The sequence below is a fragment of the Ornithorhynchus anatinus genome, chromosome 3 (assembly GCF_004115215.2).
Source record: "Ornithorhynchus anatinus isolate Pmale09 chromosome 3, mOrnAna1.pri.v4, whole genome shotgun sequence".
Taxonomy (NCBI): Eukaryota; Metazoa; Chordata; class Mammalia; order Monotremata; family Ornithorhynchidae; genus Ornithorhynchus; species Ornithorhynchus anatinus.
In genome coordinates, this window is record NC_041730.1 from 83,203,350 (window position 1) to 83,230,402 (window position 27,053).

Here is a 27,053-nt window from a genome sequence, read left to right on the forward strand (position 1 = left end):
AGATATGTTCATATGTTGCCCAGTGTGGGTTTGGTGATATGCAGAGGTCTTCTACCATTCCGGGAGGGAGGTCACATGGCTTTCAAAGTAGCTGCATTACCATTCTGCAGTCATCCAGCTTAATGGCATTTTGTGGCTCTCTCCAACCTGCTGGATGCAATATTTTATATGCTAGAATGACCAGTAACTCTTTTTCTTCTTTCTTTTAATTTGCTTAAAAGAAACAATGAAACGTATTTTGCAAATTACTCTGAAGGGGTGTAGAAACCATATAGAGTCTGGGCTTGGGAGTCAGAGGTCATGGGTTTGAATCCCAGATCTGCCACTTGTCAGCTGTGTGACTGTGGGCAAGCAACTTAACTTCTCTGTGCCTCAGTGACCTCATCTGTGAAATGAGGATTAAGACTGTGAACCTCACGTGGGACAACCCGGTCACCCTTTATCTCCCCCAGTGCTTAGAACAGTGCTCTACACATAGTAAGCGCTTAACAAATACCAACATTATTATTATAATCATTATATGAACCTCCCAAGATGCACTGGGTGAAGGATCATAGGGCATTTGAAATGATAGGAGCATTTTCAAACAGATGGGGACGGCAGATGCATCAAAGACCCAGGTAGTGGTTGACAGCCCTTCTGGCCAAGGCAGAAGCCAGCAGGTGAGCTTCTAAGGAGAGGGCGCTGCCTTTCTTACACAATTCCTCCTCTCTTCCAGGATGATACTTCCCCATCCATTAGGCCAATCATTGGGAAGCATCACTCTTCCTATGTTTATCTTCAATTGGCCACAGCAGCAGTGAGGAATATGTATGAGGAGCCCAGCTACTCTAATTTTGCTGGATCAGGAATGGAAGGTGAGTTAGCAGCATGGCCTAGTGGAAAGAGTGTGGGCCAGATAGTCAGGGCACCTAAGTTCTAATCCCAGCTCTGCCAAATGTTTGCTGTGTGACCTTGGGCAAGTCACATAAGTTCTCTGTGCTTCTGTTCTCCTGTTCTCCCTCCTACTTAGACTGTGAGCCTCATGTGGGACACTGACTGTGTCCAGCCTAATAACTTCATATCTACCCCAGCACATAGAACAGTGTTTGCCACCTAGTAAACACTTATCAAATACCATAACTAATAATAATAATATTTGTTAAGTATTTATTCTGTGCCAGGCACTGGGACAGATACAATATAATCAGGTCTGGCAGAACCCCTGTTCCTCATCGGCTCACAGTCAAAGTAGGAAGGAGAACAGGTATTTGAGTCCCCATATTATAGATGAAGAAACTTTGGTACAGAGAAATTCAATGATTTACCCACGGTCACACAACAGGCAAGTAGCAGAGCCAGGATTATGAGTCCCACATGGGACAGTGAATGTCTCTAAATTGATTATCTTGTATCTACCCCAGTGCTTAGTACAGAGCTTGCTATATAGTAAGTGCTTAAGTACTATTACTATTATTATGACCTACCTTAGAAAGGTTACAGATTATGGCACAAGGCAGAATATTCTAGACTATGAGCCCATTGTTGGGTAAAGATTGTCTCTATTTGATGCCATATTGTACTTTCCAAGTGCTTAGTGCAGTGCTCTGCACACAGTAAGACTCAATAAATATGATTGAATGAATGAAGGAGAAAATACATCCATGGAGGCGCTATAAATCAGAAACGACTCGATGGCACTTGATAATAATATTTATCAGATGGCTTTGTTTATGTCCCCAACACTGAAATCTTTCTTTTCCAAGCAATCGCTGGGTAACTGGGAAAATGCTTGCATGGGGATGTGCTTCTGGACAAACCCCAAATCCAACATCTCATCCTTATTTCTGCACAATATCTATCTCAAATCATTAGATTGGAACTCCTCAAGGGCAGGGATCATGTCTCTGAATTCTATAGCTCTTCCCCAAGAGCTTAATGCTCAATAAATAACTTGATTGGTTAACTGATGTCAAAAAGATGTGATTTGAACATTTGGTCTCAGTTACGCAGCAGATCTCTAAATATTTCGACAGGGTAACTAAAGTCAAAGGTCATTGAGGGTCACATGTCCTATTATGAGGAGGATTAAGATACCTCAGGGTAGAACTCTAACATTTGCTTCCAAGATGCCTGCAGCCATCAGAGAAATGAGAAGTGCCAGACCACAGAAGAGTCTCTAGGAGAATAGGAGGTAAAGAAGCCTTTCCGTTAAAATGTTCAGAAACTGCCTTAAGGTACGAGAATAATTGAGCTGAGAGGGAAAATCTCTCTGAGGTCTGCAGTTCAAAGAGCTATTTATAAAATTTTATTAATAAGACTACCTTCTCTGTAAGTTCCAGTAAGAAGGTTGATAAGCACCTAGCAATTTAGCATGAGATAATGTTTTTACTAACTCAATCAACTCTATTGAGTGCTTACTCTATGCAGAACCCAGAACCAAGCATTTAGGATTGGACAATAGAATAAGTAGACCCAGATCTCTGCCCCCAGTGAACTGACAATCTAGCACCTGAGACACCATTTGGGTCTTATCTTTCGTCACTGTATTCATTCTAGCTAAGATTGTGTTCAAAAGGGCATATTTTGTTGTTTGTTGTAATGGAAAAAGCCTGCTTAACTCAATTTTTTATTTTCTGCTAAGTAGCATGGCATGAGCATGGATCTGGGAGTCAGAAGATCTGGATTCTAATCCTGCCTCTGCCACTTGCCTGTTGTGGGACCTTGGACAAGTCACTTTTCTGTGCCTCTCTTTCCTCATCAGTAAAACTAAGTACTAGTTCACCCTATTTAAAACTTTGAGGCCCCTGTGGGAGAAGCAATTATATCTGACAATTAACTTGTACCGATCTTAGTGCTTAGTACAGTGCTTGGCACATAATAAGTATGTAACAGTTTATTATTATGCTTATTATTGTCATTATTATAATTATAGTTAATTGTTATCTTTTTTATACGTCACCCCATCGTTTCAATTGTGCCATTCAACAAATAGGAGTTTCAAACCAGGCAAAGTAGGCATTCTCCTCTTTTGGGGTGTCACTCCTTCCCTGAGTTGTCTGCCTCCATACCCTCACAGACTGCATATCCCCACTACATGAATATCCTGGGACAGGTACCTAAATCCAAGGCCTCAGGTTTGCTTGGCCTTTATGACATCCTGCTCCAGGAGAGGAGCACACACAGCGATCAATTCCCTCAGAGTAAACAGTGAAAATTGCAGCTTTGAGCTCTGGGGAAAGGAAAGGAGATTTGCCCCTACTGTTTGAAAGAGTGTTATTCTTATTTCCTAACCTTTGACCACCTTTTCTATAAGAAAAGCGGGCTCAAAGTCTGCAGGAAGTCATGGGAAGTAATGATTTCCTAGAGAAGTAACCTGCCATGTTGGAGAGCAAATTGGAGTTCAAAATTAGATATGGGGGTATTCTGTGTACATATGTACATGCGCGCACACACACACACACACACACACACACACAAAATTTGACCGTCTGGTCCAGAGGTGACACTACCACAATAAGATTTTATCAATATGTGCCAGTGAAGCCAAATTGTTTAAGGAAATCCTTTCTCTAGCCGCTGTAGTTCCATTTGAGAGAATCCAAGTTTGGATGCACCATAGCCATTTCAGGGAATCAGTCTTCTTAAGAAGGGACAGATGTGTCCACATAAGAAGCTCATACATCAATTTATTTATCAACATTTGTCTAGGACAAGGGACATCAGCTCTGGAGAAAAGAAGAGTTCCTTGGAATGCAAAGCAGCCGGAAGACTCCTCAGATCAAATTTAGGGGGAAAGAAACCCTATGGGATGGCACAGCTGGGCTACACACAGACAAACACACACGCATACTGTTTTCATTTATCAGCTGGCAAAACAATCCACCCTTCCTCAAGTAGGTTTTCTAGGAGAATGGGGCTAGATAGGACTGGTCAAAGATGCTCAGTTAAGAGTGTAGGATGGAGTCTCCTCTTTGGCTCCCAGGGTATGGCTCCCTCTACCACTGCAGACCTAAGGAAATGAAATAGGAATGACTTATAGGGGCCCCTTTTGCTACCTCTGTTTATCCTGGGACTTTTCAGTTAGCAGCCCCACTTTCATTCATTCATTCATTCAGTAGTATTTATTGAGCGCTTACTTTGTGCAGAGCACTGTAGTAAGTGCTTGGAAGGTACAATTCAGCAACAAAGAGAGACAATCCCTGCCCACAACATCTAGAAGGGGGGAGACAGACATCAAAACAAATAAACTTGCATCAATATAAATCAATAGAATTATAGATGCATACACATCAAAACAAGTAAACAGGCATTAATATAAATAGAACTACAGATATTTACATATATACACAAATGCTGTGGGGCAGGGAGGGGGATGGAGCAAAGGGAGTGAGTTGGGGCAATGGGGAGGGGAGGGGAAGCTGAGGAAAAGGGGGGACTTAGTCTGGAAAGGCACCTGTCACCAAGTAAAGGGTAAACTGTTTATTCAGCTTCTCCCCCCATCTTCCCCCCGCTTCCTTTTATCTCCAGTCTCCAATCTCTCTGCCTTCTTCACAGCTCTTTTATATCCCAGTCACTGAGGCTCCCCTGTACCCCTTAGCTCCAACTGACCCCAGCATCTTTGTGTCTTAACCTTGCCTTTTTGTGGTATTTGTTAAGCACTTACTATTTGCCAGGGACTATTCTAAACACTGGGGTAGATACAAACTAATCCGGTTGGACATAGCCCGTGTGTCAGTCAATCGTATTTATTGAACACTCACTGTGTGCTCTGTACTGTACTAAGCACTTGTACAATATTACAATAAAAAGACACTTTCCCTGCCCACAATGAACTTAATAAGAATAAGAATTATGGTCTTTGTTTAGCACTTCCTATGTGCCAGGCACTGTACTAATCTCTGGGGTTGATACAAGCCAACCGATTTGGACACAGGCCCTGTCCCACATGGGGCTCCCAGTCTCGATCTCCATTTTACAGATGAGGCAACTGAAGCACAGGGAAGTGAAGTGACTTATCCAAGGTTACAGCAGACAAGTGGTGGAGTCGGCATTAGAACCCATGACCTTCTGGCTCCCAGCCTGTGCTCTTTCCACTATGCCAGGCTGCTTCCTATAGGGCTCATAGTCTTGATGCCCCTTTTACTGACAAGATAAATGAGGTACAGAGAAGTTAAGTGACCTGCCCACGGTCACACAGCAGACAAGTGGCAGAGCTGGGTTTAAAACCCAGGTCCTATTGACTCCCAGGCCCATAGTTTATCCACTAGGCCACGCTGCTTGTCTTGCCATAGCTATCAGTCCATTTCATGTTCCATGGATCCCTTTTGATCAGCACCACTGGTCCCCCAGAGTAGAGTGTTAGTGGGGAGGAGCAGCATGGCCTAATGGCAAGAGCCCGGACTTGGGAGTCAGAGGTCATGGATTCTAATCCCAGTTCTGCCACTTGGCTGTGTGGCCTTGGGCAAGTCACTTAACTTCTCTATGCCCGTTACCTCATCTGTAAAATGGGGATTGAGACTGTGAGGCCCCTGTGAGACAGTCTGATTACCCTGTATTTACCCCAACCCTTAGAACAGTGCTTGGCATATAGTAAGCGTGTAACAAATACCACAAATATTGTTATTATTATTATGGGATTAGAGTAGGAAGAAGCAGGGATGCCCTCCCAAGCTGCCCTCCTTCCTATCCCTGGATCACCCTGACCTACTGAAGGGGAAATGCTCATGCTGGGAGCCTGAGAAGGAAGGGATGGAGAAAATGTGTCATGGCCAGATTTCAAAAACAAGTCATGCATGGAAGGCTTGGGTTTGGGGAGCAGGAAGGCTGGATGTAGGGAGGACTTGGGGTCAGAAATTTAAGCCCCAAGTCAAGTGGGGGAATAGTAGGTAACCAGGAAAGAGGAGAGGACTGGGAAGGACGATAAGGTGAGTAACTAGTCAATAAAAAAGCCTTACTTGTGTGTTGGATTATATGCAAAAACTCTCCCATGTGTCAAAATTAAAGGGACCAGGCTGTCAGGAAAGCAGTGAGCCTCACAGAAAAAAGAGAACTGGCAATGGTTCCTTCATTAGCCCAATGGTGGATGAAAATTGGCTCCTTCTACTTAAACTGTCCAGGCCTGAAGAAAACTTACAGGAACTAAAGTTTGCATCACAAAGGGCTATTTTATCCAGATTATAGATCCTCTTCCAACATTGGATCTTGCTGGAGCTCCAAGATGGATCAGGGCATCAAGCTGCCTCTCGGCTTCACTGCCTTTCCAGGCATAGACACGTGTCTTCCCTCAACCTGATCTGACCTGTTGGTTTCCCAGTTGTCATTTCCCATTTTCCTCCTCTTCCTTCACAGGAAAGGGAACTGTAAAGGAAGTGGAAGCGCCAAGTCTCTCTGATGTTATCCAGGGACCTAATCTGACCTCCTCTTAGGATGCGTCTTGGTTCCATCTTTAATGATTGTGATCGATTTCTTGCCTCTCTGGGCGGTTGTCACATGAAATGTCTATACTTTTCTATTGTCCATAGACTTCAGTTTCCCGTTATGCTGAGATCTCCCCCGTGATTACTTTGACTTCGACATCCATTTTGTGACACTCCTTGTTCATAGGATTAGTCAGAAGCAAATATGTAGATGGGGGATAATTCCATATGCTGGACATCTTGAGGGATTGTGTGAGATGAATTAGCTTTTAAGTAACATGAGGCAGAAGCAGCGTGGCCTACTGGCACGGCCCAGGGAGTTGCAGGACCTGAATTTGAATCCTAACTCTAATTGCTTCCTATGTGACCTTGGTCAGTCACTTCGCTTCCCTGTGCTTCAATGTAAACAGGAATCAACTATAAAATGGGGATTCAAAAACTGTTCGCCCTCCTACTTAGAATGGGGACTGTATCCAACCTAATTAACTTGCACCTGTCCCAGCACTTCAAACAGTGCTTATCAAATGGTAAACCCACAAAAGATGAGGGAGGGCCTGTGATGAGGGAGGGTATGTGAGGCAGAAGACCTGACATTGTGTTCCCATACCAGGCTCAAGAAAATCGAAGTGAATCATGCATGCCAAATAAAATCACTCTTCAAGTAATAGAAATGTCCATCTACCATTGCTATGTTTAGCCCCTAGTCTGCTTTTTTACTTTATGGTATTTGTTAAGGAGGTATTATGTGCCAGTCACTATTCTAAGCACTGAGGTAATTACAAGATTATCAGGTTGGACACAGTCCGTGTCCCACATAGGACTCACAGCCTTAATCCCCATTTTACAGATGAGGTAACTGAGACACAGAAAAGTGAAATGGCTTGCCCAAGGTTACACAGTTGACAAGTGGCAGAGCTGGGATTAGAAACCAGGTCCTTCTGATTCACTAGACCACACTATTTTCTCCTCATAGAGAAAGCAACGTGGCTAAGTGGAAAGAGCCCGGGCTTGGGAGTCAGAGATCATGGGTTCAAATTCTGGCTCAGCCACTTGTCAGCTGTGTGACTGTGGGCAAGTCACTAAACTTCTCTGTGCCTCAGTTACCTCATCTGTAAAATGGGGATTAAGACTGTGAGCCTCACGTGGGACAACCTGATTACCCTGTATCTACCCCAGCGCTTAGAACAGTGTTCTGCACATAGTAAGCGCTTAACAAATACCAACATTATTATTATTATTATTTGGCAGTGCTGAATAATAATCATGATAATAATAACTGGAAAACTGTGGTATTTGTTAAGTGCTTACTATGTGTCAAACACTGAACTAAAAATGCTGGGATAGATACAATGCAAAGAGATCAGACACAGTTTCTGACCCAAATGGGGTCTAAGAGGGAGGCAGAACAGGAATTGAATCCCCATTTTACAGGATACTGATAGAGAAGATAAGTGACTTGCCTAAGGTCACACAGCAGGCAAGTTGGCAGGGCAGGGATTAGAATTCAGGACCTCTGACTTTCAGACTGAAGGAAATAGGTATTAATAGGTATTAGAGAGTATGTTGCCAGCCTGCTACCAGGAAGTTAGTAATCCTGGGTCTAACTTTGGGCCCACCTCTGACACAGCCTGTGAGCAGGGGCTGATCAGTTCTTTACCCTGAGGCAGTACCCTTCCCTGGAAAGGAGAGATGATATTTTTCATCTCTCCCAGAGGGGTGGTGTGAGGATTAATTGATGTTTGCAGAGATCTCTGAGGCTATAAAGTGCAATATAGGTGTGAGGTGATATTGCTGTGAAGTGCCAGCTGCCAATACAGCTTAGCTATAATGAGCTGAGAGGTGGTGAGGATGAAACTGGCAGTTGAGAGAAAACTCGTTCATTTGATGCTTTTAATGCTTCTCTGGGAAATCTGAGGTGCAATTCCGTGGAGAAGAGGAGTAGGAATTTCCCCATCTCTAAGGGCACAGACAATTGATTTTCTGCATTCTGTAGAAGTGTGAAGCAGTTCCCCCCACACTGAAAGAAGACCAATCAGTCAGTAGTATTCATTGAGCACTTACTTTGTGCAAAGCAATGTAGTGAGCGTTTGGGAGAGTAAAATGCAACCCAGTTGGTAGACATATTCCTGGATCACCAGGAAAATACAGTTTAGAGCAAGAGACAGACACTAAAACAGATTACACAAATATCCACATTAGTGTTGTGGGGCTGAGGGTGGAGTGAATGTCAAGTCCTTAAAGGTTACCGATCCAAGTGCATAGGCAACAGAGAAGGGAGAAGGAGAAGAGGAGATGAGGGCTAAGTCAGGGAAGACTTATTGGAGGAGATGGAATTTTAATAAGGCTTTGAGGGTGGAGAGAGTGGTGGTCTGTTGTATATTAAGGGGTAAGAGGCTCCAGTCAGAGGGAGGACATGGACAAAGAGTTGACGAGCTGAATGAGAGTGTGGTACAGTGAGTAGTTTGGCATTAATAATAATAATGTTGGTATTTGTTTAGCGCTTACTATGTGCAGAGCACCGTTCTAAGCGCTGAGGTAGATACAGTGTAATCAGGTTGTCCCACATGAGGCTCACAGTTAATCCCCATGAGGTAACTGAGGCACCGAGAAGTTAAGTGACTTGCCCACAGTCACACAGCTGACAAGTGGCAGAGCGGGGATTCGAACCCATGACCTCTTCAAAGCCCGGGCTCTGTCCACTAAGCCACACATTAGAGGAGCTAAGTGTGTGGGCTGGGTTGTAGTAGGAAATCAGTGAAGTAAGATAGTGGAGGCAGGGTGATTGAGTGCTTTAAAGCCAAAGATATGGAGTCTCTGATTGATGCAGAGGTGGATGGGCAGCCACTGGAGGTTTCTGAAGAGTAGGGATGCATGAGCCCCATTGTTTTGTTAGATGATATGGGCAGCAGAGTGAAGTAAGGATTGATATGGGGTGAGATGGGAGGTGGGTAGGTCGGGGAGGTCCTCAAGGAAGCTGATGCAGTAGTCAAAGAAGGATATGATAAGGTCCAGGTCCAGATCCAGAGCTGACCATTCTTTTTCCTGCCCTACTGTTGTTTTTCAGAGTTGGGGTTGGGGGAATTCACAGCAAAGAGGAGTAACAGTAAGGCAGATGCTGATCATTTCCCCAGGCAGCTGGCTGTAAATAGGATTGGCCCTCTGAGCCAGAAACAGAGGCCTTGAAGTGGGTGGTCTAGTGGAAGGAGCACGGGCTAGGGGTCAGAGGACCTGGATTCTAATTCTGGCTCTGCCACTTTCCTGCTGTGTGATCTTGGGCAAGTGAATTAAGTTCCCTGGGCTTTGGTTTCTTCATCTGTAAAATGGGGATTCAGTGCTTGTTCTCTCTCCTACTTAGACTGTGAGCCCCATGCAAGACAAGGACATGTGTCCAATATGATTATTTTGTATCTATCCTAGTGTTTAATACAGTGTTTTACACATAAGTTCTTAACAACTACCAATCATTATGGTGATGATGATGATGATTAATTATTATTTGCTCCCGTAGACTTCGGGGCCCAGTTGGAGTCAGTGATGACTTGGCATGCATACCTAAAGACTACAAGACCACACCCCTATAGCCTTAGTTATCAGTCAACTGAGTAAAGATGGCCCAGTGAAAGAGCAATGGATTGGGAGTCAGAAGACCAGGTTTCTAGTCCTAGGTCCCCAACCTGTCTACTATGTGACCCTTGGTTAATCACTTAACCTCTCTGAGCTTCAGGGCCATCATCTGTGAAGTGGGGACAGAGATTGTGTCCATTTTGATTGTCATTCACCCCAGCATTTTGCACATATTAAAATGCTTAATAAATGCCATATAAACAGCAGTGATAGAGTGGGCCAAGTGGATTTACTCTTTAAATTAAAAACGCTGTGACAGTGTTCCCTCCCATGAAATCTTAGGCTAAGAGGCATTACTAGGAGCTATTAATTATGAGGAATTAGAACGGCTCTATTTACAAATCCAAGCTGTTTGAGATGATTTATTTTTATTTATAATTCTTTTTTCTTGCCTTTCCTCTTCCCCTTATCCTTTAGTGAGTCTAACCACTTTGTTCCTTTGCTCCCCTTTGCAAAACAGGAAAAACAGAAATTTCCATTTCAGGTCTGGATTCATTTTTTTAATTTTAGAGATCATTTTACTCAAAAAAGTCCATGTGTTTGGGAACAGCTCTGAGGCACTTATTTGCATGCCATGATCTTCATGGGTGGAAAAGAGAAAGGGGGAAGAAGCATCTGAAGCAGCTTGGTGTAGTGGATAGAGCACAAGTCTGGGAGTCAGAAGGTCATGAGTTCTAATTCTGGCTCTGCAGCATGTCTGCTCTGTGACTTTGGGCAAGTCACTCCACATCTCTGTGCCTGTTACCTCTTCTGTAAAATGGGGATTGAGACTATGAGCTTCACTCATAGTTGGACTGTGCCCAACCCAATTTGCTTGTATCCACTGCAGCTCTTAGTACAGAGCTTGGCACATAGTAAGTACTTAACAAATACTATTATTATTATTATTATTATGTGAAGAAACTAAGGGGAGAAGGAAGAGGAGGAAACTAAAAAATAAAAAGGTTCCTAGTCACAACTTAGATATTTACCACCGAACAGAAGTATCTTTCTGTTCCCTTTGTAAAATACAAAAGTATCATCTGAGTTTAAATAAAGGTCGAAGGAAGAAAGAAAGCAAGGAAGTGACTTTGGCAAGCACAAGAATCTCCTAAGTAAGAGTAAAAAAAACCTTTTGAATGGAAAACAGTCTTCCCTCCAGATGAGATATTTAGAGGCGGTTGAGGTTGAATGAAGAGGGAATGTGCTGGGATTGTTTCATCGAAGAATATCATGTCAAGGCCTTTTAAGGGAAGAGAGGAATGGAGAAGGAATTAAATGTGGCTGGAAAACAATGATAGAGTCCAAGTGAAGCACAAATCCTTACTATTCCCAGCTTGCCCATAAATCCTTACAAATAGCCACATTGTTCTGTGGAATTGAAATGAGTCCTTGAACTTTGATTTTCATTAATCTGAATACACACTGTTAGAAGACTCTTTATGTGTGAGTTCCCAATGTTGTTAAACTTCAGACTCTATTAACATATTACCACCTGGCTTAAAGCTCCCTTCTGGGGCCATTTTTTCCAACTTTCAGACTGAAGATGAAAAGTGTCCTCGATTCATTCACTGCTACAAAGCATTTCTGGGTGGGGAGAATTTGTCCACTAAGAGAGAATTGGATTTCTAAAGGGCATATCTGGGCCTTTGAGAGGTCTAATTGTACTAAAGTTAGTTTAGTTGGAAAGAACAAGCATTTTCCAACTCATTTCCACCAAACTGAATTCCAAAGTTGAACTACAGAGCTGTTCTGGGAGGGCTTCAGATGGAAGTATCCTTGCTTCTATTTAGTTTGCTGTTAAAGGTGAAGGGGCAGAGACTACTGTTGACTAATTCAGTAAAGTTCCTTTTTCCAGGAATGAATAATTAAGTTTCAGCAGTCTTGCTTTCAAGGAGACACTTGTACTTTAATTATATGTGTGTACGGAAGGGAGGGCAAGGGAGGAGGTCTCAAGCTGGGTTGTGCAGAATTTGATATTGTGAAATTATCTCCTTGTTTCCAGAAATTTCCCCCAATTTCTAATTTCCAATTGCTCAGGAATGTTCACATCCCCTATTCCATCCCCCACCCAGGTCCTATAGACTGTGAACCCTATCAATCAATTAATTGTATTTCTCTAGTGCTTACTGTGTGTCGGACCTGATTATCTTGTATCTACCCCATTGGTACAGTGCTTAGCACCCAGAATATACTTAACAACTACTGCTGCTATTATTTATTAACTATCAATTCATTAGTAACCATTTATTAATGTCCCTTTCCTCTAGGAGGCCTTAGCCAATTATGACCTCATTTCCTCTTTTGCCACTCCCTTCTGTGTTACCCTTGCACTTGGACTTCAACACTTTATTCACGCCTCCCTCAACCTCATAACACTTATATACATATCCATAATTTCCATTGATGCCTGTCTCACCTTCTAGACTGTAAACTCATTGTAGACAAAGAAAATGTGTGTTTACTGCTGTATTGTACTCACCCAAGCACTTAGTACAGTATTGGGTACTCAGTAAGCACTCAGTAAATACCAGTGATTGATTGACTAATTGGCAACATCAAGTTGCAGCCCACTGGGGGAACAATCTCCTCAGAGACAGTGCTGTTGACCACAACAGTGGCAGTTGCCAATTTGTCACAGTAAAAGACATAATAATGATGATGATGACAGTATTTGTTAAGCACTTACTATGTCCCAGCAACTGCTCTAAGCACTAGGGTAGATATAAGATAATTGGGTTGGACATAGTCCCTGTCCCACATAGAGTTCACAGTCTTAATCCCCATTTTACAGATGAGAGAAATGAGGCCCAGGGAAGTTAAGTGACTTGCTCAAAGTCACACAACAGTCAAGTGGCAGGGCTGGGATTAGAACCCATGCCCTTCTGACTCCCAAACCTATGCTCTATCCACTAGACCGTGCTGATTCTCTATGAACATGACATGAACCTGAACTACTGATAGCCAATTATCATGTGACTTTTGAGTCAGAAGCCAAGCCTCCTGATCTGGGGGAGTAGAGCAGAGGAATGGTGAGGTTGTGCCTGATCTCAGAGACTTTTTTCCATGACACTCTCTGCTATGGGAACCAATGGTGGAAAAGAAGCTGGGAAGAAGGTGGCTTACTGACCAGTTCTAAACTCACCACCTCCAAGAGGCCTTCCCAGACTGAGCTCCCCTTCTCCCTCTACCACCCCCCCTCCACCTCTCCGCAGCTTAACCCTCTTTTCCCCCCATTTCCCTCTGCTCCTCCCCCTCTCCCTTCCCATCCCCTCAGCACTGTACTCGTCTGCTCAACTGTATATATTTTCATTACCCTATTTATTTTGTTAATGAATTGTACATCGCCTTGATTCTATTTAGTTGCCATTGTTTTTACGAGATGTTCTTCCCCTTGAATCTATTTATTGCCATTGTTCTTGTCTGTCTGTCTCCCCCAATTAGACCGTAAGCCCGTCAAATGGCAGGGACTGTCTCTATCTGTTGCCGACTTGTTCATTCCAAGAGCTTAGTACAGTGCTCTGCACATAGTAAGTGCTCAATAAATACTATTGAATGAATGAATGAATAAGCAATTCATGTGATGTGTGTGACAGGCTGATCTCTAAAGGAGACCTAAAGCCAAAAAGAGAGAGGAGAAATTCAAATGCCAAGAGCAGAGTTAGGGAAGAGATCCAAGAAAGAAAACTCCAGTGTCAGAGACTCCAGAACAAAGGGGTGAAGGGAAGTTCAAGTATCATTCTCCTCTGAGAACTTTGACTCCAATCTAGGTGATTTTTTGTCTGGAACATATTCAGCAGACCCCTAACTGGTTGCCCATCTATCCAGAGAAGAGAAAGGAAGAAACAGATGCCAATGGGGCAAAGAGCACAGAGGTGTGTCAGAAATCTTACCACCTATAAACAGAGGAAGGTTCTGAATATCTTCTCTTCTGATCGGAATTCCTGGAGGGAGGGACTCTCTCGCACCCAGATATGTTAGTCTGTATCAGTTTCTTCATCCACATAGTATGGTTTTCCTCATTTGGGAGCACCATAGAGTATCCACTTGAGTATCCCACTGTCATCCATCTTCCTCTCATGTCCTACTCCATGATGATGCAATATGACAGTATTGCTTTGATGCTGGAGGTATGATTGCAAGATCTTGGGATTCATTCAAAAATGTCCCTTGCTAAAATCAGTCAATAATGAATCAATCTATGACTTCTGGATTAATAATTAACTGGAGAAAACCAAGTTGAGAATTTTCTTCTCCAGGGAGAGGCACTGAGCTGTATTCCTAGGAGAAGGACTAAGGCTGTCAATTTTAACAAGCTCAGTCGGTGCTACTGGTCCTGGTGAATTGAGAAAATACCTTGCTGCTATTGAGGATTTTGTACCAATATCCCCAAACAGCCAAAACACATATCAGAATTAATGGGAACATAGAAAGCTGTCCTTCATGTTCGTGGATACACTGCTGATGGTGAGATCCTATCATTTCACGCAGGTGTTGCTGGAAAGACCTGTGTAAGACTGACAGTCAATTCCACGCCATGAGCGTGGAAAGATAGTTCTGTGCTGTGCTGATGCACCTGTCACATTCAGGGCTTGTCATGCTTTCAAGACTGCTTCTTGGTATTCAGTTTTGCTGAAGTTTTTGCTCAAAGATACCAACTTCTCTCCTGTTTACCTCCTGTCAAGTTGACCCATCTCCAGCAGTGAAACTTCCCACAGTTCACTGCTGTGTTACCATTTATGAGATGGTGTTTTACTGGGTCTTTAAATGATTTATTTTTCCCAACTGGCTGGTGTGTACCCCCCCTGCCATCCCGGGCCTTCACTCCCAGTGCCAGCACAAAGGACAGAAGCACCTGCAGTCTCTCCACAATTTAGAAACTCGGGAAGATTATGGCAGTTGAAGCTGTAGCTGTGGTTGATGCCTAGGCCATGATCAAGACTATGGACCCTGAGCATTGAAGAGCCTGAAACTCCTTCCCTTTACCTACAACACCCTGCAGCATTTTTGTTTATCTTTAGTGTATTTGTCCTTACCTTCTATTATATTGTTTAGTGTTTGATTATTTCATCTTTCCTTAGGGATCTATCCTCCGTCCCCATTCCCCCATTCCCCGCTCCCTCTCATTCCTCAGATTACAAAGCCCTTGGGAAATTAGGGCTCTACCTAATTCTCTCCAGTATATTGTTGTATAGTACTCTCCCAGCACTTAGAACAGTGCTCTGCACACAGTAAGCACTCAGTAAATGTGATTGGCTGGCTGATCGACCTGTATGTTTAGAACAATGCTTTGTGCATAGAAGAGTATTAAACATTAATACTTCTATTATTACTGCCATTTAGTAATAGAAAGCAGCATGGCCTAGGGGAAATTGTGGCACTTCTCGGCACCTCAGTTACCTCACCTGTAAAATGAGGATTAATACTGTGAGCTCCAGGTGGGGCAGGGACTGTGTCCAACCTGATTAGCATGTATCTACCCCAGCACTTAGTGTAGCACCAGGTACATAGTAAGCACTTAAAAAATTCCATCATCTTGTCTTTTACTGTCGAGTCGTCTCCGACACATAGTGATGCTCTGGACACATCTCTCCCAGAACAACTGCCTCCATCTGAAATGGTTCTGGTAGTGTATCCATAAAGTTTTCTTGGTAAAAATAGAGAAGTGGTTTACCATTATCTCCTTCCACGCAGTAAACTTGAGTCTCTGCCTTCAATGCTCTCCCATGCTGCTGCTGCTCAGCACAGATGAATTTTTACTTGTAACAGACTGCCTTCCAATAGCTAGCCACTGCCCAAGGTAGGAATGGAATGGAATGAGAAGCAGCATGGCTCAGTGGAAAGAGCCCGGACTTGGGAGTCAGAGATCATGGGTTCAAATTCCGGCTCAGCCACTTGTCAGCGGTGTGTCTTTGGGAAAGTCACTTAACTTCTCTGGGCCTCAGTTACCCCATCTGTAAAATGGGGATTAAGACTGTGAGCCCCATGTGGGTCAACCTGATCACCTTGTATCCTTCCCAGCGCTTAGAACAGTGCTTTGCACATAGTAAGCGCTTAACAAATGCCATCACTATTATTATTATTATATGCCTCTGCTTGACTCTCCTTCCCAAAATCGAGAATAGTAGAGTACTGGAAACTCTCCAGTTACAACCGTGAGAAGAGGAACAAGTACCATATTATATATATGAAAAAAGATTGGAGTGGATTGTATGGATTGGGTTGTAGTAGGAGATCACTGATATGAATTAATCTCTATTGCTATGGTCTTTGAAACATCCGCTTATTTTGTTCAGGGCAATCTAAAGAAAAGATGGGTTTTGTTTTTCAAATCTTAACCTGATTTTGGTGCTCTTGTTTTCACTGGAGTCACACAGGATTAGCATCAGGAGATTATTCACCACCTTTCTTTCTCAACATATCTCTGGGTTGTATATGGTTTCATCAACCGCCTTTACTGATGCAGGAAAATCGAGCTTAGAAGCTATTAAGGCACATAGCAATCTGGTTCTTCTGACCCTAATTCAGGGTATTTTACTCCAGCCTGTTTCAACTCTACTCTCATCCATTTATGTTCACTTTAGGCATCAGGAGGCCACCAGATTACCACGGAAATTACTGTCTTTACTTTATGAAATTCACTGTAAATCTGAAGAGACAATAGTTGACAGGGCCTTTACATGGTGCACCAATGTACGTTACAAACTCTTTGAGAGCAGGAATTGTGTCTACTATTGTTGTTTTACTATCCCAAGTACTCAGTACAGTGCACTGCACAGAATCAGTGCTTAATCTATACTCCTGATTAATTGGTTGATTAGCAGACTTCGTATAATTTCAGGTTGGTAAATTGGCAGTGCTTGTGGTCCCACAACTTGATTTATGAAACATGAACTAGGCAGTTCTTCAGAGGCAGAATCTGTGGAAAATCATCTGAGAGAGAGGAAACCAGGGGGAAAGTCAGAGACCACGATGTACTCTTGGCCAGGCAGGATGGGTCATAATTGACCCTCCAGAAGGGGAAAAAGAAACCTATGTCCCTAGGTCAGAGTGACAGATTGAGCCGGATGGCCAGAAGAGGAAACAGTTCCTGGGGCTGTTTGAAGGATGGGCTGGAAAGGCCGAGCATTTTCCAGAGATCAGAAATGACAAACTGCGTTACTCCAACCAGATGGAACAGTCATGCTGACTTGAATGCTGAAACTCGGAAGGAAAATAACAATACACTTCCCACTGACAGGGAAAAGAGTGTCTGTCCCGTGGAAGGGGGTCAGGAAGAACCGGGAAATCTTTCTTTTGCCAAGTGAATCTGATGGGTCCGGATTCTTGAGAGCAGACTGGGTGGGGGTGCGGGTTTGAGGAGTGGAAGACTAACTTTCCTTGTCCAAGAGTCTTTGGATTACTTGGTTTACAAGTCTCTGAATTTCCAAGTGTCGAAGCAAAGGGCTGCTTCCATCCTTCTTTTGCAAAGGAGAATGATTATGTCAATACTACTTTATTAAAATACTGATGTCAATTCTTCCTCAAAGACAGACTCAGCTGGCAAAAGAAACCAGCACCCTTGTGAACTCGTTTCTCCTCTTCCAACACTGTGATTTTTTTTCCTTCTCAGGGCAAACCCTCTATATGAGTGCTGTGAACTTAGCAAGTTGAAGTGAGATGCTGCAAACCAGAGCTTGCACTCTGGATGACCCAGGAAGAAATAGGTGATGGTTGCTGAATGAAGGAAATAAAAAGTAGAGTGGAGTGGTTAGACTGGAGATATCTTTATAGTTTATTCTGCCTCTCTGAAGCACAAAATCAGAATAAATGCAGTCCATTCACCAGCATTCAAGCTGTGCTCTTCAATCAGTCAATCAATACTCTACATTGGGAATGTACTGTGGTAAGGTACTGTTGGGAGAATGTAACAGAAAACACAGTCCATTTCCATAAGAAGCTTACAATTTAGTGGAAGGGACATATGTAAGATCATTTACAAATAAGAGGAAATACAGTGAAAATTAGTGAGTGATGAAGTGATGCAAAATTAATATAATAGTATATTTTATATACTATTGACAGGAAAAAAATCAGGAAAGTCTCCTGGAGGACCTGAGATTTCAGAGAGTTTTGAAGACAGAGAGAGCTGTGGTCTGGTGGGTTTGAAAGAAGAAGGACATCTAAGTAAGGGAGCTAGACCATGAGCCAGGGGTTAGAAGAGGGAGAGTTGAGAGTGAAGCATAGTGAGAAGATGAACTTTGCAGGAATGGAGAGTGTGAACTGGGTTGTAGTGGGAGAAGAGGGTGGATACATAAGGAGTGCCTTAAAGCCAGTGGTAGAAGTTTCTGCATGATGCAAAATTTAATGGAACCATTAGAGGATTGTGAGGAGCAGATTTTTGTTCAGACTACTGTTTTAGAAAAGTGCAGCAGGCAAGAGAGTGAAATATGGACTAGAGACTGGAAAAAAGGAGACCAGTAAGGATGCCAATACAGTAGCCTAGTCGGGATATGAGAGTGCCTGGACCAGGATGGGGGTCATTAGATGGAGAGGAAGGGGTGAATATAGGAAATTTTTTGAAGAAAACCTTTAGGTTTTACAAACAGAACAAAAAGGAGAAGTGAAAGAGAGAGGGAGCAGGTGAACTCCTTTGGGAGGGGGTATAAAGTGAAGAAAAAGAGGACCCAGAACAGAATCTTGAGGGACACTCACATGCATGACAGAAGGATAAAGAACTTGCAAAAGAAATTGAAAAGGAGCAGCCAGAGAGGTATAAGGAGAAAAATGTGGAGAGAATAAAGGTAATACCAAGGTGAGGTAGGTTTTCCAGAAGGAATGTTTCATGATGACAAATGCAGCCGAGCAGTTGAGAAGAATTGGGATAGAGATTTGGCAATGAAGAGGCCAAAGTTGTCCAGATGCTGAGATTTCCTCCAGCAGTTATTTGCCGTGTTAGCATAGAAGAAGAGGAACCTTACTGTGGAGGTGATCCATTGTTCAGGGTTTTTTTAATGGTATTAGTTAAGTGCTTACTATGTGCCAGGGACTCTAGTAAGAGCTGAGCTATATCATGCTAATCAGGTTGGTCAAAGTCCAAGTCCCACATGAGGTTCAAAGTCTTAATCCCCATTTATAGTTGAGGTAACTGAGGCACAGAGCAGCTAAGTGACTAGTACTGGAGCCAGAATCAGAACTCAGGTCCTTCTGACACTCAGGCCCATGCTCTATACACCAGGCCATGCTGCTTCTCCCAGATGCTGCTCCCAGATGGATAGAGGGATTCAGGGAAGTTGCATTCAGTGGATCTAGCAGTGTTAAGGTCATGGATTTTTGCATCAACATCATAGGTACCATAACAGCTGAGCCAACTTTGTCAAAAGCGATTAGTGTGTTGGGCTAATAGTGTCACCTGTTAACATCTTACAGGGGGCTTTAATAATAATAACAATGGCATTTGTTTAGCGCTTACTATGTGCAAAGCACTGTTCTAAGCACTGGGGAGGATACAAGGTGATCAGGTTGTCCCACGTGGGGCTCTCAGTCTTAATCCCCATTTTACAGGTGAGGTAACTGAGGCACAGAGAAGTTAAGTGACTTGCCCATAGTCACACTGCTGACAAGCAGCTGAGCCAGGATTTGAACCCATGACCTCTGACTCCCAAGCCCATGCTCTTTCCACTGAGCCATGCTGATGGTATTTGTTAAGTGCTACTATGTGCCGAGCACTGTTCTAAGCGCTGGGGTAGATACAAGGTGACCAGGTTGTCCCACATGGGGCTCACAGCTTTAATCCCCATTTTACAAATGAAGTAAATGAGGCACAGAAAATTTAAGTGGCTTCCCCAAGGTCACACAGCAGACAAGTGGCAGAACCATGATTAGAACCCACGTCCTCTGACTCCCAAGCCCAGGCTCTTTCCACTGAGCTATGCCGCTACTCAAAGTATGCTTTACAGAGCAATTCTTCCACTTTTCAAGTCTCCTTCAGATTAATTTTGATTCTATCAAAAAGGGGTGGAGGAGGAGGTAAGGTGGGAAAAAAGCAAGGCTGTTGAGTACCTGATTGGAGGTCTCGGTGGGGAGGGCTAACAGTTTTGTGCGAAAGGGGAAATGAGTAAGAGATAGCAGAACAGAAGCTCTTCTTCCATCCCTGACTGCCACATTCAAATGTTCACTCTCCAGTGACCTCTTCTCCACTGCTTTCAAACATGTGCATGTCTTCCCTATCTTAAAAACACCCTCCCTTGACCCAACAGCTCCCTCTAATTATTGTCCCATCTCCCTTCTACCATTCCTCCCCAAACTCTTGGAGCAAGTTTTCTACACCCCCGTCTCCATTTCCTCTCCTCCAGTCTCTTCTTGACCCTCTCCAATCTGGCTTCTGCCTCATCCACTCCACCAAAACTGCCATCTCAAAAGTCACCAGTGATCTCCATTTTTCCAAATCCATCGACCTCTACTCCATCTTAATCCCCCTCAACCTCTCAGCTGCCTTCGATACTGCCGACTACCCCTCCTCATGGAAATGCTATCCAACCTTGGTTTCATTGACACTGTCCTTTCCTGATTCTCCCCCTATATCTTTGGCTGCTCATTCTCTGTCTCTTTCTTAGGCTTCTCCACTGACTCCCCACGCCTAAATGTAGGAGTCCCTCAAGGCTCAGTTCTAGGTCTTCTTTTAGTTTCCATCTACATCAACTCTCTTGGAGAACTCATTCACTCTTATGGCTTCAACTACCATCTCTCTGTGGATGATTCCATCCCTCCAGCTCTGATCTCCAGCCTTGATCTCTCTCCTTGTCTGCAGACTCGTATTTCCCCCTGCCTTCAGGACACCTCTACTTGGATGTCCTGCCAACACCTCAAATTTAGCAAGTGCAAAACAGAGATCCTCATCTTTCCACCCAAACCCTGTCCTTCTGGCTTTGCCATCACTGTAGACAGCACCACCATACTCCCTGTCTAATAATCCCATAACCTTGGTGTTATCCTCGACTCATCTCTCTCATTCAAAACACACATTCAATCTGTCACCAAATTCTGTCAGTTCAACCTTCACAACATTGCTATAATCCACCCTTTCCTCTCCATTCTTTCATTCATCCCTTTTCTCTCCATTCATTCATTCAATCATATTTATTGAGTGCTTACTGTGTGCTGAGCACTGTACTAAGTGCTTGGAAAAGTACAATACAGCAATAGAGGCAATCCCTGCCTACAGTGAGCTCACAGTTGAGCAAACTGAGGCACAAATAAAGTGACTTGCACCTTGCTACTCTCTTACTACACCTCAGCTAGCAGTCCCACTCCCATCCATCAGATACTTAAGGTGTATTCTCCTCTGTATAGCCGGAGGTTTGGGATGCTCTAAACTTATACTTCATTAGTCCAAGCTCTTATACTATCCCGCCTTCATTACTGCATCAGTCTTCTTGCTGACCTCTCTGCCTCCTGTCTCTCCCCATTTCTGCCTATACTTCACTCTGCTGCCCGGATCATTTTTCTACAAAACTATTCAGTCCATATTTCCCCACTCCTTGAGAACTTCCAGTGGCTACCCACCCACCTCTGCATCAAACAGAAACTCCTTACAATTGGCATAAAAACACTCAATCATCTTGCTCTCTCCCAATTTACCTCTCTGATTTCCTACTACAACCCAGTCCACATACTTGGTTTCTCTACTGCCAACCTAATCGCTATACCTCAATCTCATCTATCAAACCTCCAACCTCTAACCCACATCCTGCTCCTGGCCTGGAAAGCCCTACCTGTTCACATAGTGATTAATAATAATAATCATGGTATTTGTTAAGCTCTTACTATGTGCCATGAACTGTTCTAAGTGCTGAGGTAGATACAAGGTATTCCCTCATGGGACTCACAGTCTAGGTAGGAGGGAGTAGGATTTTATACCCATTTTTCAGATGAGGTAACTGAGGCACAGAGAAGTTAAAGTGTCTTTCTCAAGATCACACAGCAGACAAGTGGAAGAGCCAGAATTAAAACCCAGTTCCTCTGACTCCCAGGGCTGTGCTCTTTCCACTAGGCCATTCTACTTCTCAGTTCATATTAATTGGATCATATTTGAAGCACACAGTGTTTACTGTGTGCAAAGCACTGTACTAAGTGCTCGGGAAAGTACAATGTAACCAGAAAGACAATCACTCTCTCCACCTTCAAAACCTTATTAAAAGCATATTTCCTCCAAGAAGCCTTCCATGACTAAACCCTCATTTCCTCTTTTCCCCTTCTCTGCTGTGTTCACTGCTCCCCTTCAACCCCTCAGGACTTGTGCACATATCCAAAATATATTTATCCATATTAATGTCTGTCCCCATCTCTAAACTGTAAGCTTGTTACAGTCAGAGATAATGTCTACCAAGTCTGCTATAGTATACTCTCTAAGTGCTCTGCACTCAGTAAGTGTTCAATAAATAAGATTGATTTGCTCACAATGCATAATTCTTGATAACACATTGGTCTTTCAGTCGTACTCATACACAGTTAACATTTCACTGTTAGAACTTGAAAGAATTTACTCTCTCTCACATAAAAAAAAACAGACTGTGGTATAACAAACTGTGGTATTTGTGCAGCATTTACTATGTACCAAGCACTCTGTATACTAAGCCCTGGGGTAGATATAAAATAATACAATTGGACACAATCCCTGTTCCACTTGTGGCTCATAATGTAAGTGGGAGGGAGAATAGGTATTTAACTCCATTTTACAGAAGAGGACACATCAGGCAAGCAACAGATATGGGATTAGAACCCAAGTCTTCTGACTCCCTGGCCCATGCCCTTTCCACAAGTCCATGCTGCTCTCTGTCTCTCTCTCTGTCTCTCTCCCTCTCTCTCCTCTCCTTCTCCCTTTTCCTCTCCCCTCTCCCTCTCCATCCTATATCTTTGAATATATATACACATATCATATAAGGATTGGGATTTGCAAAAGTTGGTAAGGCTGTTCAGGCCTGATTAAATGTTTTTTGTCTTTTGCTTTTTATTTTTAACACCTAGAAGGCCACATCTTCGATCAGAATCCTGGGACCTTTTTTCAGCTGGTAAATCACACTGTTTTAGATCTCAATCTGCCTGGGGCAAATCTCACCCTTAGCACAAATCCAATATGTTGTAGACATTAGTAACATTTTGTGAGGGTCGTGTTAGTCCTCTTCCTCCTCCAGAGCCTACCCAGAGGACCTTGATGTCAGCATGTCCATCTAGCTGACAGAGAAGAGCTCCAGTTTTTCCATCCTGAGGGAACAATATGGCAGAACCAGGCTCTATGCAGTGGGGTGAGGAAAAAATCAGAGCGCCATTGCCCTAGGGCAGCAGTTATCCGTCAGTAGGTTTCTTGAACCAATCAGACGGAACACTTGAGGACCTAGCATAGCAATCTTATTCAACTCTCAAAAAATGTTCCCTGAAAACATCCACTTTTTTGAGAACAAAACTGCTTTTCATGCCATATTTTAAAATTTGAATTGTGACTTCTTTTCTGTAAAGGAACATTAATTTTGACTCTGGAAGGGGGGGAGAGAAAGAGAGAGAGGACAGGAATGCAGTTCCCCTTTCCTTCATGTACTTTGTTCAACAGACATTGATTTGGGGTTTTCTGAGGCATCAGCAGAACTAGGCAAGGAAGGATTCATTCAATTCATTCATTCAATAGTATTTATTGAGGTCTTACTATGTGCAGAGCACTGTACTAAGCGCTTGGGATGAACAAGTTGGCAACAGATAGAGACAGTCCCTGCCTAGAACACAATTCCTCAGTGCCGCCATTTTGAAAGGACTTCATTAAGCCAGCTAAGGGTGCTGGTTTTAGGCATTGCTGTGAGCTTGGGAAACTGTATTGATTGTACGGCTTTTTGCCTCCCCTGGAATTCTGAATAGAGACCTGGGACCCAGGTATGAATTTAGTTTTAATCCAATCTGAGGCAAAACTTGTCCAATAGTCTCCTGTGGCCTACGGCAGAGTTTAGCTAGGAAAAGGGTCATCCTTTGCCAAGAAACCACACATCTTTAGTGATATGAAGACTTTAGTGTATGAAGACTTTAGTGATAAGGAGAGTAATAAAATGACTCTTCAAAAAATTAGAGCCCATGGTACCTAGAACTTTGCGAACTATGTAAGCAGAAAAAGGGAAGGAGACAGGGTACAGAAATGTATCCTGGAGGAGAAAATCAAGCTGGAAATAAGCCTCTCCCAAGTCAAGGTGATATCACTGTTATCACAGGGACAAAGTCTGGGGATTAAAACAGGAATGAAGGAATCTCAAATATGTGGATTTACCATTTGGAAAAATGACATCTAAAAATTCAGCGGCTTATCGGGAAAACACCGAGGAAAGCCTCTTCTCAGGAAGCTGCTTGCCCTTTCTGTCTTTGACCAAATCAGAAATAACAGGATGAGATGCTTCAGAGTCGTGTTTCAGTATTTACCCTTTAATGTCAGTAGAAATAAGGATAACAGAAAGATTGTGAGGGGAACAGACAATAACAAACCTTCTGTGGTTCTTGCCATGAAAAAGCGTTGTATAGTCTGGGCTGACCCAGAAATAATAAAACGAAATATAAAAAAGCAATAATCCAGCATTTAGTACAGTTCCTTGCAATCAGTAGAATTGTAATAAATATAATGACTTGTATTAATGAGTTGCACAGGACTCAAAGCCTTGAGGGGTAGCATAGATCTATGCTTATCCAAATCAAATCCCACTTCCCTTGTGACCCCACAACTTGAACAGTCCCTGGGCCCATGGCCAAGTCTTCATAATAATGAATTTGGTATTTGTAAACACTTAGTATATGCCAAGCACTGTACTAATTTCTGGGGTAGATACAAGATAATCAGCTAGAACACAGTCCCCATCCCCCATGGGACTCAGCCTAAGTAGACGCAGTAAGATGTAAGTAACATTTTACAGATGAATGAATTGAGACCCAGAGAAATTAAGTGTCTTTCCCAAGGTCACACAGCAGGCAAGTGGCAGAGCTGGGATTAGAATTCCAGTGCTCTGACTCCAGGTCTATGCTTTTTCTACTAAGCTACGCTACTTCAAGTTGGCTCACCTTGCATCTCGTCTCTTTCCCTCTCTGCTTTATCACTGTTTTCTTTCCTTGTTTGAAATGGGATGGGCAGAAATGGAGGGAATGGGAGTAGTGGTGCAATGGCTGTGGTGAAAGCAGTATTTTCTAGAACTCTGTTCCCTCAAAATCTACCAGACCTCCACTACCTCTATGGTCAACTTTCTCCTAAAATCCCACCTCTTCCAGAAATCCTTCTCCAATTAATCCACAGTCACCATAACCACATCTAACACTTATGCATTTATCCTCCTCCTTGGTATTGATATATATATTTCACCTCCCCAAAGAGCAACTCTTTGGGTGTTCTGTATGAAGAGAAGGGGTGATATAATGAAGAAAATTATTTATTCATTCGATTATATTTATTGTGCTTACTGTGTGCAGAGCACTGTACTAACCGCTTGGAAAGTATAATTCAGCAACAAAGAGACAATCCCTGCCCACAACGGGCTCACAGTCTAGAAGGGAGGAGAAGCAGAAACTCCTTGCCATTATCTTTAAGACACTCAATCATCTTGCCCCACCCTACCTCTACTCACTAATCTCCTACTACAACCCAGCCTATACTCTCCACTACTAAGTGCCAATTTACTCACCGCGCCCCATTCTCATTTAATCTCACTGCCAACCCCTTCCCCACATCCTCCCCCAAGCCTAGAACTCCCTTCCTGTTCTTTTATGCCAGATCACCACTCTCCTAACCTTCAAAGCATTATTAAGATGTCACCTCTTCCAAGAGATCTTCCCCGATTAAACCCTCTTTTCCCAGCTTGCTCTCCCTTCGGCATCATCTGTGCATTTCTATCTGTGACCTTTGGACATTCGTAATTCACCTCACCCCAATCCCACAGCACTTAAATACATATCTTTAAATTATATATTATAAATTATGTATTTATTCATATTAATGTCTGTCTTCCACTCTAGACTATTAAATCATTGTGGGCAGGGAACTTGTCTCCTAATTCTGTTATATAGTATCTCCCAACCACTTAGAACAGTGGTCTGCACATAGTAAGTGCTCGATAAATACGATCGATTGATGGACAAACACTGCTTGGATGCTGGTGTGCTGACTACCTCAGGACTGCACTGTGAGTGCTACTAGTTATGGTGAAGGTTTGGGACACTCAAACTCTATTTTGAGGGTGGGATGGGGCAGCCACCGGCAGTAGGACAGCAGTGAATAACACCCAAAAGGCAGGATGGTGAGACCAGGGCATTTACAAGGAGCAGCATGAAACACTAAATATGGATGGGAAAAGGTCAGGCACAAGAATAGATAATTCCATCATCTCCAGGAAGAGTATTGAAAACAACAATATCGGCAGTAGGGGGAGAAGATTTCACCACTTCTCTGGACAATCAGATCGGAGTTCTCTCTAAGAACAAAGGTCCTGACCACTAAGTTTGCAAGGATTGCTCAGATTCTCAATGATGGGATGCCCCCAAAATATGCAGGCAGACCTCAGGTATACCCCAGGCTACCCAAAGTGACATCAGAAGCAAGGAAACCCACCTTCAAGGAAAAACCAGGGAGGGGCAAGTGATGTTAGCGGGACAAAAGGGAGCACAGCAGGCTTTTCTTTAAGCTTTCAGTCCTCTAGAGTAGAAGCTCACTGTGGGCAGGGGATGTGTCTGTTATATTGTTATCATGTACTCTCCCAATCGCTTAGTACAGTGTTCTGCACAGAGTTAGCACTCCGTAAATATGATTAACTGACTGGAGTGGAGCTCACTGGTCTTTACACCATTGGGGGACAATCCGGTAAACTGTGGCACTTTGGACCTCTAGACATGTCATCTCGTTCCTAAGTTATATTGGGTCAATAGATGGGTTCTTTGTTTTAAAGAGGATTTCCCTAACAGAAACGCCACTATGGGGCTGATGAAGGGCAGTTCTTGGCCACATTACTGGGTTGGATTTATTGTTGAGACTGTTTCTGTTATATCTAAATCTCACCTCCTGTG

At 43.2% G+C, this 27,053-nt stretch overlaps 1 long non-coding RNA gene across 1 annotated transcript in view; it reads left to right on the top strand.

Annotated features, from left to right (window-relative positions):
* The first annotated feature begins 723 nt into the window (after window positions 1-723).
* The window catches only part of LOC120638255, an 85,524-nt gene continuing 59,194 nt past the window's right edge, over window positions 724-27,053 (top strand). Inside the window, exon 1 of the long non-coding RNA XR_005659821.1 lies at window positions 724-857. This is a non-coding gene — a long non-coding RNA (uncharacterized LOC120638255). The remainder of the gene's footprint in view (window positions 858-27,053) is intronic.